Source organism: Malaclemys terrapin, chromosome 6 (genome assembly GCF_027887155.1).
Source record: "Malaclemys terrapin pileata isolate rMalTer1 chromosome 6, rMalTer1.hap1, whole genome shotgun sequence".
Taxonomy (NCBI): Eukaryota; Metazoa; Chordata; order Testudines; family Emydidae; genus Malaclemys; species Malaclemys terrapin.
Window position 1 is genome coordinate 23,929,557 of NC_071510.1, and position 13,388 is coordinate 23,942,944.

The 13,388-nt window shown below is 43.7% G+C and overlaps 1 long non-coding RNA gene across 1 annotated transcript in view; it reads left to right on the forward strand.

Annotated features, from left to right (window-relative positions):
* The first annotated feature begins 5,344 nt into the window (after window positions 1-5,344).
* The window catches only part of LOC128839595 (uncharacterized), a 220,493-nt gene continuing 212,449 nt past the window's right edge, over window positions 5,345-13,388 (forward strand). Inside the window, exon 1 of the long non-coding RNA XR_008445483.1 lies at window positions 5,345-5,379. This is a non-coding gene — a long non-coding RNA (uncharacterized LOC128839595). The remainder of the gene's footprint in view (window positions 5,380-13,388) is intronic.

Genomic DNA, 13,388 nt, shown 5'->3' on the forward strand with positions numbered 1-13,388 from the left:
TCAGACAATAAATTACAAGCAGGAGCAAGGACTTTGTTATTGCTGCCATCTGAGATGTATGCCCCATTGTTGCGATAGGCATAACAAAAGGGAGACCTGTAGGACAAGAAAATATATGCGGGGGAAAAAAATTGAACTTGAAATTTAACACACTCTGGCTGAAGAGCATGCAGTGCAAGGCTGTGAGGTGTGTTTGTGTAAGCTCAACTTTGAACTTTCCCAATTCTGAAACCTAGAACTCGCCTATGAGCGCCGCTGATCCTGAGGCAGTTGTAAGCAAGGTCAGTCCCCTTATGTAGGTTAAAACAGCCCTTAAACTACTTTAGCTCAAACTTCTCTACCTGTTCACATCCCTGTGGGACCAAACCTACAGCCAGATGCATCTTGGTGGTATCTTAGCCTTGTCCCTGGTTCTATGGTCCCATTGCAGGCAGCTGTGTGGAGAGGGTGGTTTCGGTATCTCTACACTAGCTCTACTACACTGCAGGATCCCCCTTGCACTTAGGAGATCCTTAGGAGATCCTGTCTGGTCCAGATATGCTGGCTCTACAGCCAGAATTGGGCAGTGGAATGATACAAAGTAGCCACTTAACAATGCTTCAAAAAAAGCAATTGTTCATGGCACTCCATATTTTCAAAGCACTGTAAAAACATTAGCTAATTAAAGTAAATGTCTTTCTTCTGCGATAGCTTTAGCCCCATAAAAGGCATTTTGAGGCTGAATACAATACTTTTACTACTTTATCACTAACACACTATATCAGTTTATACAGTGCATCAATCTACATGGTGAGATAGCAATGTTCCTGTTTCCTGCCCCAGCCCCACTAAAACTAAATATACATCTTTTAAAAATAAAATGTATTTGTGTTAGTTACAGAATGCTCTCACCTTACATGCAATACAATACAGCTTTATTTTGTATAGCATCGGATTGTCTCTCTGAATGTTTTACAGTCAGAATGAAACAATAAAGAGCAGAGGCAGAGAGGACTGTAGAAAAAGCACCAGCATATTTTCAGATGCTCTTTTAGACAGAGCACTGAACTGGGACTCAGTGGACCTGGAATTCTATTCCTGGCTCTATCACTAGTCTGCTGGGTGACTTTGGGCAAGTCACTTCACCTTTCTGTGCCTCAGTTTCCCTATCTATAACATGGAGATAATGATACTGACCTTCTTTGGAAAGTGCTTTGAGTTCTATGGATGAAAAGAGCTATATAAGAGCTAGGTAGTATTATGATGTGGGTGAGATATTATATACAGACAATCTGATCCAGGAGCTGTAATAACTGTGGTGAGATTGTGGGAAGAAGCTAGAAGGAGGACGATGTTAGATGAGAAGAGGGAGGGGAGTGGAAAGGAACAAGTTTCATGAGGCAGGTTGGCCCAAGACCCTGAAGAGTTTTTAAAATCAAAGTGCAATTTAGAGCTGTATCTTGATCCTGTATGGGGAGGCAGTGGGATTGGCTAAAGAGGGAGTATGACCCAGGGACCCCCTGGTGGCAGAGGGCACAAGGGGAGTGCATAGGGTTTTACTGGGATCCCCTGGGTCAGATATATGCATCAGAGTTCACCAAAGGGTGGCATGTGGGATCTCTACCGAGAGCCAGTAGTCTGCTGGTTGGCATAATCATTGTGAAATGTACGTACGGATAATATCTAAGGAGTTATGTATCTATACCGAAAATTATGTTCTTAAGGTCTTGGATTTAAGGCAGGTCACCAGGAGGTGATCTATCTCCTGCCTGAAAGAAACATTTCCAAGGTAACAGACATCTATCTTCCTGTCTGGCCATTTGGTATTGTATGCCGCACACTGCAAGCCTATTTGCATACTAAGACAGTTGCGAAATGAGAAATTGCAAAATCTATGAGAAAGGAAAACTGCAAGCTGAAACAAACACCAGAGCATGTCCTGTTTATGACAAAGGATGTATATTTTGGGGGACAAAGAATCCTTCACCTAGCAGGCAAGCCGGCAGCATGTCTGTCTCATGAAAGGCGGGTTACAGCCACCTAGCTGTAAAATGCTGCAAGGATTTTGGGTGTGTAACACTTGGTTAGACATGAGAGTACCTTGTTAATCACAGCTAAGCTCCAGAAAGTGTGTCATGATTTTATATTACATGGAACCATTTGTTTCCAATGCTTCTGCTACTATTACTTGAATCTGTGTGCTTTATCTGTAGCACTTACTAGATTTCACTATAGACCTAAGTGCTGGGTGATAAGCAGCACAGTCATCTGAGGTGGAACTGGTAAGCGGGACACAGTAAATCTGTGAATACTGTGAGTGTCCAGCGACCCAGGGCCTGGCCACTACAGAGAGACACTTCAGACTGAAGGAGTTGGAGAGCTGACCCCTGGCAGGCACAGACAAGCCTTCCTTGTGCTAGGGGCAGGTGGTTGCGAGATGCCTCATAACCTTGGGTACCCCCAGGAAGCGTCACAAGGAGATGACATGGTTATCCTTATTACATACTATCTTATCATGCACAGAAAGTCCAGATTCTTTAGGGTATGGATACAGACGGAAGTAGCACACTTCACCCCTTCCATGGGTGCTGTTTGGTACAGACAGGCACATTGGTGAAGTGCAGAACTAAGCAAGTGCACTGCAGAGACAGCTCTTCCATCATGCATTGCAACATTAATCCTGCCCCTTTCTAGGCCTCACCATACCTGGCTAGGTAAGTCATTCTCTTCAAGAGTCTGCAAAATCACAAGTGCTGCTTTGTTATATTCTGTTCACCAGAGGGCTTGTTCTCCTCTTCACACATGTGCCTGTAGTGGACTTCTGTTAATGTGAATGGGAGCCACGCTGGGTATGGGCACTGAAGGAAGGACAGACTTCACAGCTTGGACATCTGGAAAAGGACAGATCGTTGGGCTAGCAGATTCCCTAGTCTGAGCTCTGTGCAGACCTTTCCAGTACACACACATTTTGAATCAAGACTTGCCCTCCAAGACCTGTCCCACACTGTTCCCCACACAGTTGCTTGTATGGACAGGAAATGCGTATATACATTTTTAATTGTTCTTTCACCTGCCCAGTGATTTGACAGATCATTCTCATGGTTGCTGTCAGATCACTTGCATTTGACATGTAAAACCCACAAATTGAATCTTCTACCTGCTCACCTTTAACAAAACTCTTGTCATCTGCATTCAGAGGGGAAGGACTCATGCTCCATTCCAGGCCTGAAGAAAAGGATATGGGCCAATCCACTTTACCAGAAAAGCTCTAACTTCCCCATGACATGACAAGGGACCTGGCTGATTCCCATCTTCATTTGGCACTAGTATCACTTGGGGGGGAAGAAAAATGGTAGCACTGATCCAGATGCTCTAAGATTTCCTCCCCCTTGCTGGTGGTGCTGTATGAAGCAGAGAAGGTTTCCTATGTTATGTGGTACAGAATATTATGGCCAAGATTTTCAAGTGACTAGTGATTTTGGGTGTTCTGATGGGGTGTATAAACCTCACAATGGTGACAAAGGGGTTAAAGAGCTGCTGTGGGCAAGGATGCCCCAGCCCCTCGGGCCCGGTCAATCATGTAGGGATGGAATTAAAAGCAGGAAGCAGCAGACAGTAGGTGGGCAGTTCTAGAAGAGAGTAGACAGCAGTTCTACATCTCTTGAGAGAGGCTCCTGGAAGGCTTCAGGGAACCTGTCCTCAAGAAGGACATTCACTAATCTCCCCCATGCCTACAAGGAGACAACATTCCTGTATACTGACCAGGTAGCATAGATTTGGCAAGCCCCAAGGCGAGCTGTGAAGTGGTCAGTACAACTATCCTGTCCCCCTTCTGGGGTTAGGAACTCTGGGACTATATTGAAAGGACTTTGGCAGTGGGAACTAGGAGCCCCCCATCCCCTTCAAATGCAATTGGAGTACTTGGCTCAATTTTGTATTGGGGAGATTCCTGTTTATGCAGATGGAAGCACCCTCTGAGTTTTGCAGCACCCAGATAGCAGGAGGTGCCTGTCAGTATCCTGAGAACTGGGACAGTGTCCAGCTTCAGTCACTGTATAAGGTCCTGATTATTTTGTTTAGAAAGTGCAGAGAAGTTACTCTCTGAAAAGCAAGACCTCTTCAAGGGGTCTTAAACTGGGCATCCAAAAATCACCAGTGATGTTTAAAAACCTTGGCCTACATGTTTAATTGGACTATATGGATTTCTTCCACTACACACCCTGGATACTGATGGGTGAGGAAGTTCAAATATTTTGGAGTAGTGATTGGGCTATACCCCAAAATTTGTTTGCAGATTTGAAACACTCTGGAGCTTGGAGGCATTCAGGCCTAAGGCACATTAGATGAAAGGACCATGTGCAAGGTTCAGATACCACCCCCTCAAAAGTTTGGGGTGTGTTCAGCTTGGGCCCATATGTGGTAGAGCAGTTCAGAGAAAGGTATGAATGCTTATCCAAATTATTCAGCTCTCTCAGGGTGACCAGATGTCCCGATTTTATAGGGACAGTCCTGATTTTTGAGTCTTTTTCTTATATAGGCTCCTATTACCCCCCCACCCCCACCCCCGTCCCGATTTTTCACACTTGCTGTCTGGTCATCCTAAACTCTCTTGATCTCCCAGACAGAGCTGGAAATCTCAGAGGAACTGGCTGCCTAGTGAGCTTTCCACTATTTCCATTATTTTGAATCTTCTACCTCTGATCCTAAACCCAGAAATGCACAAAAATGGAAGTAAGAGGGGAAAATTCACTAGTTTTGGGAAACCTTAAGAAAGTTTGTGTTTTGTTGAGGTTCTGGGTGAAGATTTTTATTTTAATCCAAATGATTTGCCCATAGCTCATCCAGGGGCTCTTAACTTGTTACAACCCAGTGTTCCACGAGACTGACAGCATAGAGAAATATTGTGGAGCTCTTTCTCTGCTCTGAGAATGCCATCTTTCTAAAACAAAGGTTCCTCTCTGCTCAAACAACTTGCAAAACAAAAACGTATAAGGTTCCACTGAGATTGTTGTTATTTCCTATGTTGGAGGGTTGTGGTGTGAATTCATTTGTGAATGCTTGCAAAGCACTTTGAAAATGTAAACTGAAATGTATGGGAAATGCTTAGTCAATGAAGCAGTGTAGTCTAGTGGACTGAGCACAGGACCACAAGCACAGGTCTGCTCTACCAGGGTCTTGTTGTAAGAAGTCACTGGACCACCCTTTCCCTCAATTTCCCTGGAAACAGTGGGAATAATAATTCTTCCCTACCTGACAGAAATGGTGTGAGAATTAAAGTTTGTAAAGCACTTCGAACATGAAAAGCAAACAAAGATGCCTTTGTTTTACTGATTTTACATGTTTGCTTTTCTTGCTAGGCATTTCAGTGGGAGTTTAAAAAGAAATCAGACAAAGGTAAAGGTAAGCTATCCATTAAAAACCTTATTCTTGTGAACTATCCATTTGTGTCTTTACTATGCAAAATAAATAGCTCCAAAAACTAAGTATGCAAATAACAGAACATTAGATTTCTGTTCAGGTAGTGGAAGAAGTTAAATTTATGCAGGACTAAAAATCAGCAATTTTTTTTTTTTTTTTTACTTTAACCTGATCCTGCATAAGGAAACTTCCATACAGGATTCTCTTTAGAAACTTTGTGCACAGTTCATTCTTAACTGTAGGGAATCCCTAACAGCACCAGTAAATAAGCAACTCAGGAATTAAATTAGCCCGTAGCTATCTTAAGCAAATAATCTACAAGGGAAATTGTGTTATCTAACTGGCCAGTTGATGCTTGGCTTTTTCCAGCTTTAAGAAAGAAATTAAATGGGAGAACAGTGTATTACTCTCATTTCAAATCCTCTGGAGCAGATAAACATTATCATGAAACTGGCCAAGGATGAAATTTAAATAAGTAGTGATTGGAAAGGATGACAGCAAGAGTTTCCAACCCACAAAAAACAGACAAATCAGTTTAATTAACTGAAAATTTTGGAGTACAAAGATAGGGGGGAATTATTGAGTTTGATGTGTAATGCATGCTCAATATTTCTGTAAACAGATTAGTGTAAAGAAACCCTGCCATATAATTATCCTTTAAAATAAATAAAAAAATAAATCCTGGAGCTTTCTATGCACTTTTCTCCTTGTAAATCAGTGTCACTTTATAATTCTAGTGTGGATTACAGATTCATTCCATTTCTTCTATGTTCTCTAACAAAACAGAACCTTTCTCCAGTGCACTTCTGTACAGAACAGTTAGGTTTGTGGCATAACCACCATGTGTGTCTGCCATGTACAAAGGATTATGAATCCTCATATCATGGTCATATGTTTATACTGCTCATTTCTTTTCTGAGAGCTCTGCATTGTGCAAACATAATGTTGTCTGTAAATACAGTAGTGGGAGAATTAAACAAATGTTAAGCCGCAGTCCCAGAATAGAACAGCAATTCTTTCTTCTTTTTTATTTTTGGTTGCTCAAAAAGCAAAACTCCTGGGTCTGCGGCTCTTCATTTGATCCCTGTTATAATCCCACAGATGCTGTGATGATACCTGGGTTTAGCAGAGCTCTAAAACAACCCACTCGACTTTGGATTTTTTCCATTTTTAGCAATCACACTGTCATTCATAATCCATTAAGTGGGATGGAAACAAATGATTCCCGTTTTTAAAAAGGATAATGGTGAGAGCAGCATGCATCCATTGATTAGGCATATGACTAAGAATTCAGAACTCCCAAATTCTAATCCTAGCACTGACTGTTTCCGTGTTCTTGGGCAAATGATTTATACTCTCAGTGCCTCAATTTCCCCATCTATAAAATGAGAATGGTGTAAGGATCAGTTAACTAAATGATTGCATAGTGCTTTGAAGATGCAGAAGTGCCAAATATTATGGTTTACCTGTGGCCTGCTTTCCCTTTGCAGTTGCAGTATATATTACTGCACGGTGAAAAACTCCTGCTGTACTACGAACGTTTTATTGCATTGTCTCAGTTGTATCCAGCATGCTCGTCTGCTGCAACCCAGAGCCAGGGAAAGGCTCTGGGTTTTTAACAGCAGACTCTAGCTGCTAAACTTCTTCCCTTCCATGCCTTAATCTCACTCCTCTTGAGTTTGTTTTCTGTATCTCTATGGCAGAACTACAATGATGACTGTTATGCCTAGTTCCATTGCATTTTGTGCCTTTGGGAATGGTTTCCAACAAGGCAGAAATACATTGACAAGTGCAAAAAGCAAACTGATTTCTCCAGCACCAGAGTGAGGTTGCTCTGGTGTTGCAGACCTTTGTACTTATACCTCAAAGGAGATCAAGCTACCTGATGAGGGGGTAGGTTAAAAACAGGCTAATGCGGGAATGGGGCCACTAGAAAGGCCAAAGATAGCATACTTTTTAGCATTGCTTGTAGTTTCTAATATGGTAGGTTTAGGGCTTCAGCAAAGATACCAGAGGAGCTCAGTCCTGTAACAGCAGACATGTGAACATCACTGATTAACATTGTGCTGGATTCACAGATGGATTCTATTTAAAATAGAATAGTAATTTGCAGGGGGGAGGGGGGAATAAGCACACATAATTCAACCCTGGCACTCTGTGTGGTAACTTGCACTGAGTGCCTCATAGGCCTGCTGTCTCCTGTAAGCACTGCAGTTTAGGCTTTAGGCACCTACCTGTCACTTTAGATGCCTACAGGCAAAAGTTAGATCCTCCAAATACCGGCTCAAGTGCCACCTAACCCTGTAGGTCCTGAAGTCCCTAGGGCACATAAATTTCTGTCGGTGGGCAGGTGCACAGCCACCAAAGTCCTGATGCCAACCCACCAACTCATGCCTAAACCAAAGCAGGATAGTCAAGCTAGGTGTCCTGTCACCGCCATCTGCAGGGCTTGATTCAGGAGGTGTGATCAGAGCCCACCTACTAGACCAGGCCTCGGCAAAGCATGGGCTGAGGGAGGTAGTTCCACATTCCCCCTTTAGTCCAGTGGTTAGGGCACTCACCCAGGATGTGACAGGCTGGTGTTGAAATCTCTCCTCTGCCTGAAGAGAGCAGGGTTTTCAATGCAGAGCACTCACCTCTGAGGTGCACTGGGCTATGGAGCCTTCTGAGATGGATTTCTCTCCATCTCTCCTGTGGAAGTGGTTCCACTTTGTAAAAATTGCTTAACAATCACTGGGCCAGGGGAAGCATGAGGATGTCTCTCTAGCCCAGTCATTAGGGTGCTCACCTGGCACTTGGGAGACCAAGTTTGAGTCTCTGTTTCAATGACCAGTTATACAAAGTGGAACATTTCCAGGAAGAGAGATGGGGGGGGGACTCCATCCAGAATGCTGGGTTTCCCAATGGTCAGGGCACTCACCTGAGAGCTAAGAGACCTGGGTTTAAAATCCTGCTGACATGGCAGAGCAGGGATTTGAGGCTGTTTTTCTCCCATGTGGGTGAGTGTTCTTACCACTGGACCAAGGGCAGTAGGTTTATATAATTTTTGGTGGTGCCCAGACTGGGTCCATGTCCCGCTGCCCCCCATACCTGCCTAAGGCTCTGGGAGGGAGTTTGGGTGTGGGGAGAGGGTTTAGGTGTGGGCTCTGGGCTGGGACAGAGGGTTGGGGTGGGGGTGCAGGGCATGGGGCTGGGCTGGGGATGAGGAGTTTGTGGTGCAGCAGGTGGGCTGCCCCAGGGCTGGGGTGGGGGGCCAGAGAGGAGGACTCCCTGCAGCGAGCTCCAGGTGAGGGGGGGCCCTCCCCAGCACAACACTCACCCAAGCTCCCCCAGACTTCTGCTCAGAAGGCCCAGCCAGTATAAGCCCCCACTGGGAGTTGACTCAGAGTTACCTGCTAGGGGAGGGGGCGCTGCCATGTGCCTCCTCCCCTCTTCCGGCGCAGCAGCCACCTCAGTCTGCCGCCCTCTTGTAGCTGGCTGCGGCAGCGGGCGGGAAAGGAGCGCAGCGCAGCGCAGAGCTGCAGGGGGCAGCCGTTTGCTGCCCAGAGCAGGCATGGACGCTCCAGGGGAGACGTGCAGGGGCGGCAGCTGCAGCCGGGGGACGTGCGCAGGGGCAGCAGGTGGGGCCAAGGGAGAGACCCAGCCCTGAGCATTGGTGGAGCCGGGCCCTGAATTTGCTGGAGCCTGGGCACCATGGGCCCATACAACTCGACTCCCCTGCACTGGACCAAAGGTTATGGGGAGGAGGGCACTCCCCCCGCTTTATCTTAGGGACCTAAGCCCTGTCTTGTATAACTCCAGGAGAGGTTTCATGACTTTGAATCCCGAGGAGAGGGAGGCACCTCTCTCCAGCCCAGACTTAGGTGCCCATGTCCCTTCACCTACTCCTCTCCTTGGCATTTCCAAATAGCTAGTTTAGGTTGCTCCCTGCTCAGCATGCTGTGAAGCCATTTTGTAGGCACCTAACTCTCCCCATGCATTGTACAGGGAAGCTAGGCACCTAACACAGAGCTGTGGCTTCCATTAGGCATCAGGGCATCTAAATATTAGGCACTGCAACACTCAGCCTAAGTCCCTTTTGTAGATCTAGCCCTTTGTGCCTTGGCTGGCCTTTCCACACTGTTTCTTTAGGAAAGAGAAGCCTGTTTTACACTGCAAGCCTTAGCTCAGGAAGTCAGGCTTGTGTGAGGGCTCTGATTTTATAATCCCAAAAGACTGTGACTAGTTTTACACACCTGCTCTTCCCCATATACAATCTGCTGTAGGGGAGGAGGTTTCTGGCAAAATGGAGCAGCTGTTCAGCATTAATTGTGGCCGCCTAGGAGATGAGTAGTATAGCTGCTTTAAGCCCATGATTGGCCCTGAGGAAAGAGTGTTCCTATCTCCACCAAGTTAAATTTGGTGAAGGAGGAGCAAGTACTTGTGGGAGAGTTGTGTGTGTTCGGGCTGAGTGGTTCAGGGGCTGTCTAAATACTCAGCATTGTGATAGTCTGAGTATCTGGGAGCAGATTACTCTTCTGGCTAAAAGATTAGCTTAATGGTATGGGAAGATCTGGTGTGTCCCTAAATAGGCTGAGGGTCAATATGGGGCCAATGGCCCAGAATTAAGGACATTAAAACAAATAACAGTAGAGGAAGATCAATGTGGAGGAATAACTTTAATATAATCAACAAGTTGTGAGACTTTAATTTCATGAGACAGCATTTTGGAATAGCACTAAAAATGTTCAAGTAGGATAATAATAACAGTTTCTCTGCGAGACAGAGGAATAAAATGAATGTATTTCTTCGGAGGAACATCTGAAAAATGTGCATTAACAAGGAAACTGTGACCCAAGACCTTGGCAATGGAGAGCTGTGTATCATTTCTTCATGGAGCATTTTGCCTAATGAACTCAATAAATGTTTTGGACTTCCGTGTGAACTCAGGCTTCTTTCACATAGGTGTAGTTCCATTGATTTCCTTGAGTTACTCTTTATATAGTGCTGCCAGGAAGAGCTGAGTCAGGCCCTTGGAGGGGTGAGAGCTGGATTGCTGAGAAACCTTTTCCTTCTACAGTGGATGAATTTGGAGATAGTGAAGTTGTTTGTAATGAAGCAGAGTGAAATGTTCAAATATTTTCAGTACATTGAAACCATGTGCAAAATTACTGCTCTGGCTGTAAGACCTCAGACAGTGAGGCTGTTCTTAGAAGAAAATCAGAGAGTTCCACTGACCACAAAAGCTTCTTTTCACTGAAAAGTTACCTCTAATGTTGTCCCTGACTTAAGTCCTGTCCACACACACAAATCCTTGAGTGCAATGGTGCTTTTACCTTCAGTTGTCTGGCCTTAGAAGAGGGGCATGGCTAAAACTAAAGCGAGCACAAGCAGCAAACTCCGCTGCAGGTAATGCTGGCTAGCACCACTCAAGTACTACAAATCTTTCAATGCCTTTCCATGATTCTCCCCATGTGGCCAGCAAGCACAGAGAAATTTCCCAGTGAATTGTAGGAGAAGAATTCATACAGTGGCTCAAAAGTCTTAGGGCCACAATAAGCAAATTAAGCTTGATAAGTTTATGGAGGGGATGGTTTGATGGGATAAAGTGATATTAGTCAATAGGTCAATAACGGGCCATCGCTTGTAATTAGCAACAATGGTCAATGATGGGATATTAAAAGTTACTATGGAGAACTTTTTCCAGAGGGTCTGGTTAGAGAATCTTGCCCGCATGTTCGGGGTTCAGCTGATCACCATATTTGGGGTCGGGAAGGAATTTTCCTCCAGGGTAGATTGGCAGAGGCCCTGGAGGCTTTTCGCCTTCCTCCGCAGCATGGGGCAGGGGTCGCTTGCTGGAGGATTCTCAGTGATTTGAAGTCTTTAAATCATGATTTGGGGACTTCAACAGCTGAGTCAAGGGAGAGAATTCTTCCAGGAGTGGGTGGGTCAGCTTTTGTGGCCTGCATCATGAGGGAGGTCAGACTAGATTATCATAATGGTCCCTTCTGACCTTAGAGTCTATGAGTCTAAGTGCAGCACCAGCATGGATGCATCAACTCAAGAGTTATTTTGCGAAATGGCTGTTCTCACTGAAGTTAAGCTAACTGAAAAGGAGTAACTCATGTTAACTCTGCAGTGAAGACATACAAAGGGAGTCCTGCTTTGAGAAGGTAAGGCTGCTTATAAATACTTCTGGTGTAGAGGGTGAATCCTGTTCAGTAGTTTCCACAACCATTCTTACAATTTGGAAATACAAACTGGTTCTTTTCCTGACCCTGAGTTTAAAAGTGCCCTGCAATTGCAACCATTATACAGCTACTTCATCTATAGGAAAAGCTTCCTACATTGACTCCCTGCTCTCTAGTCTGAGAGAAATGTGAATCCAGGTCCTTTAAATAAATAAAATAAATCACCATCTCTTTGTTCACTACCAATGTTGATGAGTCAACTAATCAAAGAGCTCCAGGTTTGATCTTCTCTGTTTCAGTCCGTTTTTTTTCCTGGCCATTGAAATAGTTTGTTTGAGCCTTTGGATTTTTCAGACATGCTGGGGGGCAGACGGTGGGACTTAGGACCAAAAAACAAAATTAGTTTAGATGACTTGGTGCTCTTTTTGGTCATGTATCATCACAAAGCATGCATATGTTTTTACACTATCTTTAAAAATGTAATATTTTTGTTTCTTATATTTTGGAATGGGAAAAGAGGCCAAAAGTTCCTTAGACAGTTCACTTGCAATTTGGAATTTGAATGTTTCATGTTTAATGTATTTGACCCTATTTCAAAGTGAGAAAATTCCATTAAATTAATTATATAGATTTTTTTTAAATATATGATGCATTATTTCAGCTCCTTGAGGAATTCAAAAGAATTTTTTCAATAGTGTTAAAATACAAATTTACTTAATGTATTTGTAGTATGTGTGTTTAGTCTAGCTATGGTATTAAAACGTTTTTGTTTCAATGGTGGTTTGTCTGAGTGAACACCTCAGTATATGACCTCTTAGTAGAATTCATGTTTGAATTCAGGAAAATAAAATATTTGTCGTGGTAGTACTGGCCAAAGAATAGGGAACGAAGCTATTAAAAGCATCACAACAGTAGGAAACAAAATGGATACAATTAAGGGTTGGGTTTGTGTGCTTTGTTAGGAAAGATGGACTCTAATCTGCCAATTCATAGCTATCAGTTATAGGTAATGTTAACATAGAATTACTGACAAATAGGAGCATTTTTTCTTTTTAAAGCACTGGTTTGAGGTGTTACCTTGAAAGCAGTTACATTAGCCTCCTCCTTTAAAAATATGGTTTCTACTAAAATGGATTTCTTCTAACTTCCTCAGCATAGCCTGAGAGTGGGATATAGATATAGATATGGGCAGAGACATGGTTATAGTGTAGATACACCTTCAAGTGAACTTTTGAAGAAGTAATTTGTAAAAGGAATGCAGGAAAAACAGGAACCCAGAATTACCGTATTTATCCAGAATGGAATTGGGAAACAACCAATGGATAGTCATAACCCTGCAGAGGGGTGTTGATATAGACACCTAGAAGATGCCTGGGATTATAATGAACAGGCTAAAACCTTAAACATCCAAAGGATCATGCACTGGAAGGATACAATACACTAGTAGTACAAGACACTCATTGATTGATGTTACTCTCTTGGTTAGTATGTATATAACACTTGCTGGGTTTAGCTGCTCATGGCTTCTCCTTTCCTGCACAATTTTGGGGATGGAAGTTGTGGTTGGTCTTCTGAGAGGCTGTGTGTGTGTGTGTGTTTTTTTACAAACACCTACAAGTACACCATGCAGTACAAAAAGCTTTCTTATGGAACCATGTGACTACTTTACTGCATCCTGCTCAAGATAAATGGACAACTTATCCTCCATTACAAACAATTATCCTGGGTGAGAAAGTTGCATTAAGTTAAGATAGCATAATATTATCCAAGAGAAAGGGATTGGCTATTTATATGGATATCAAGAATGTACAGAGTTTGTCA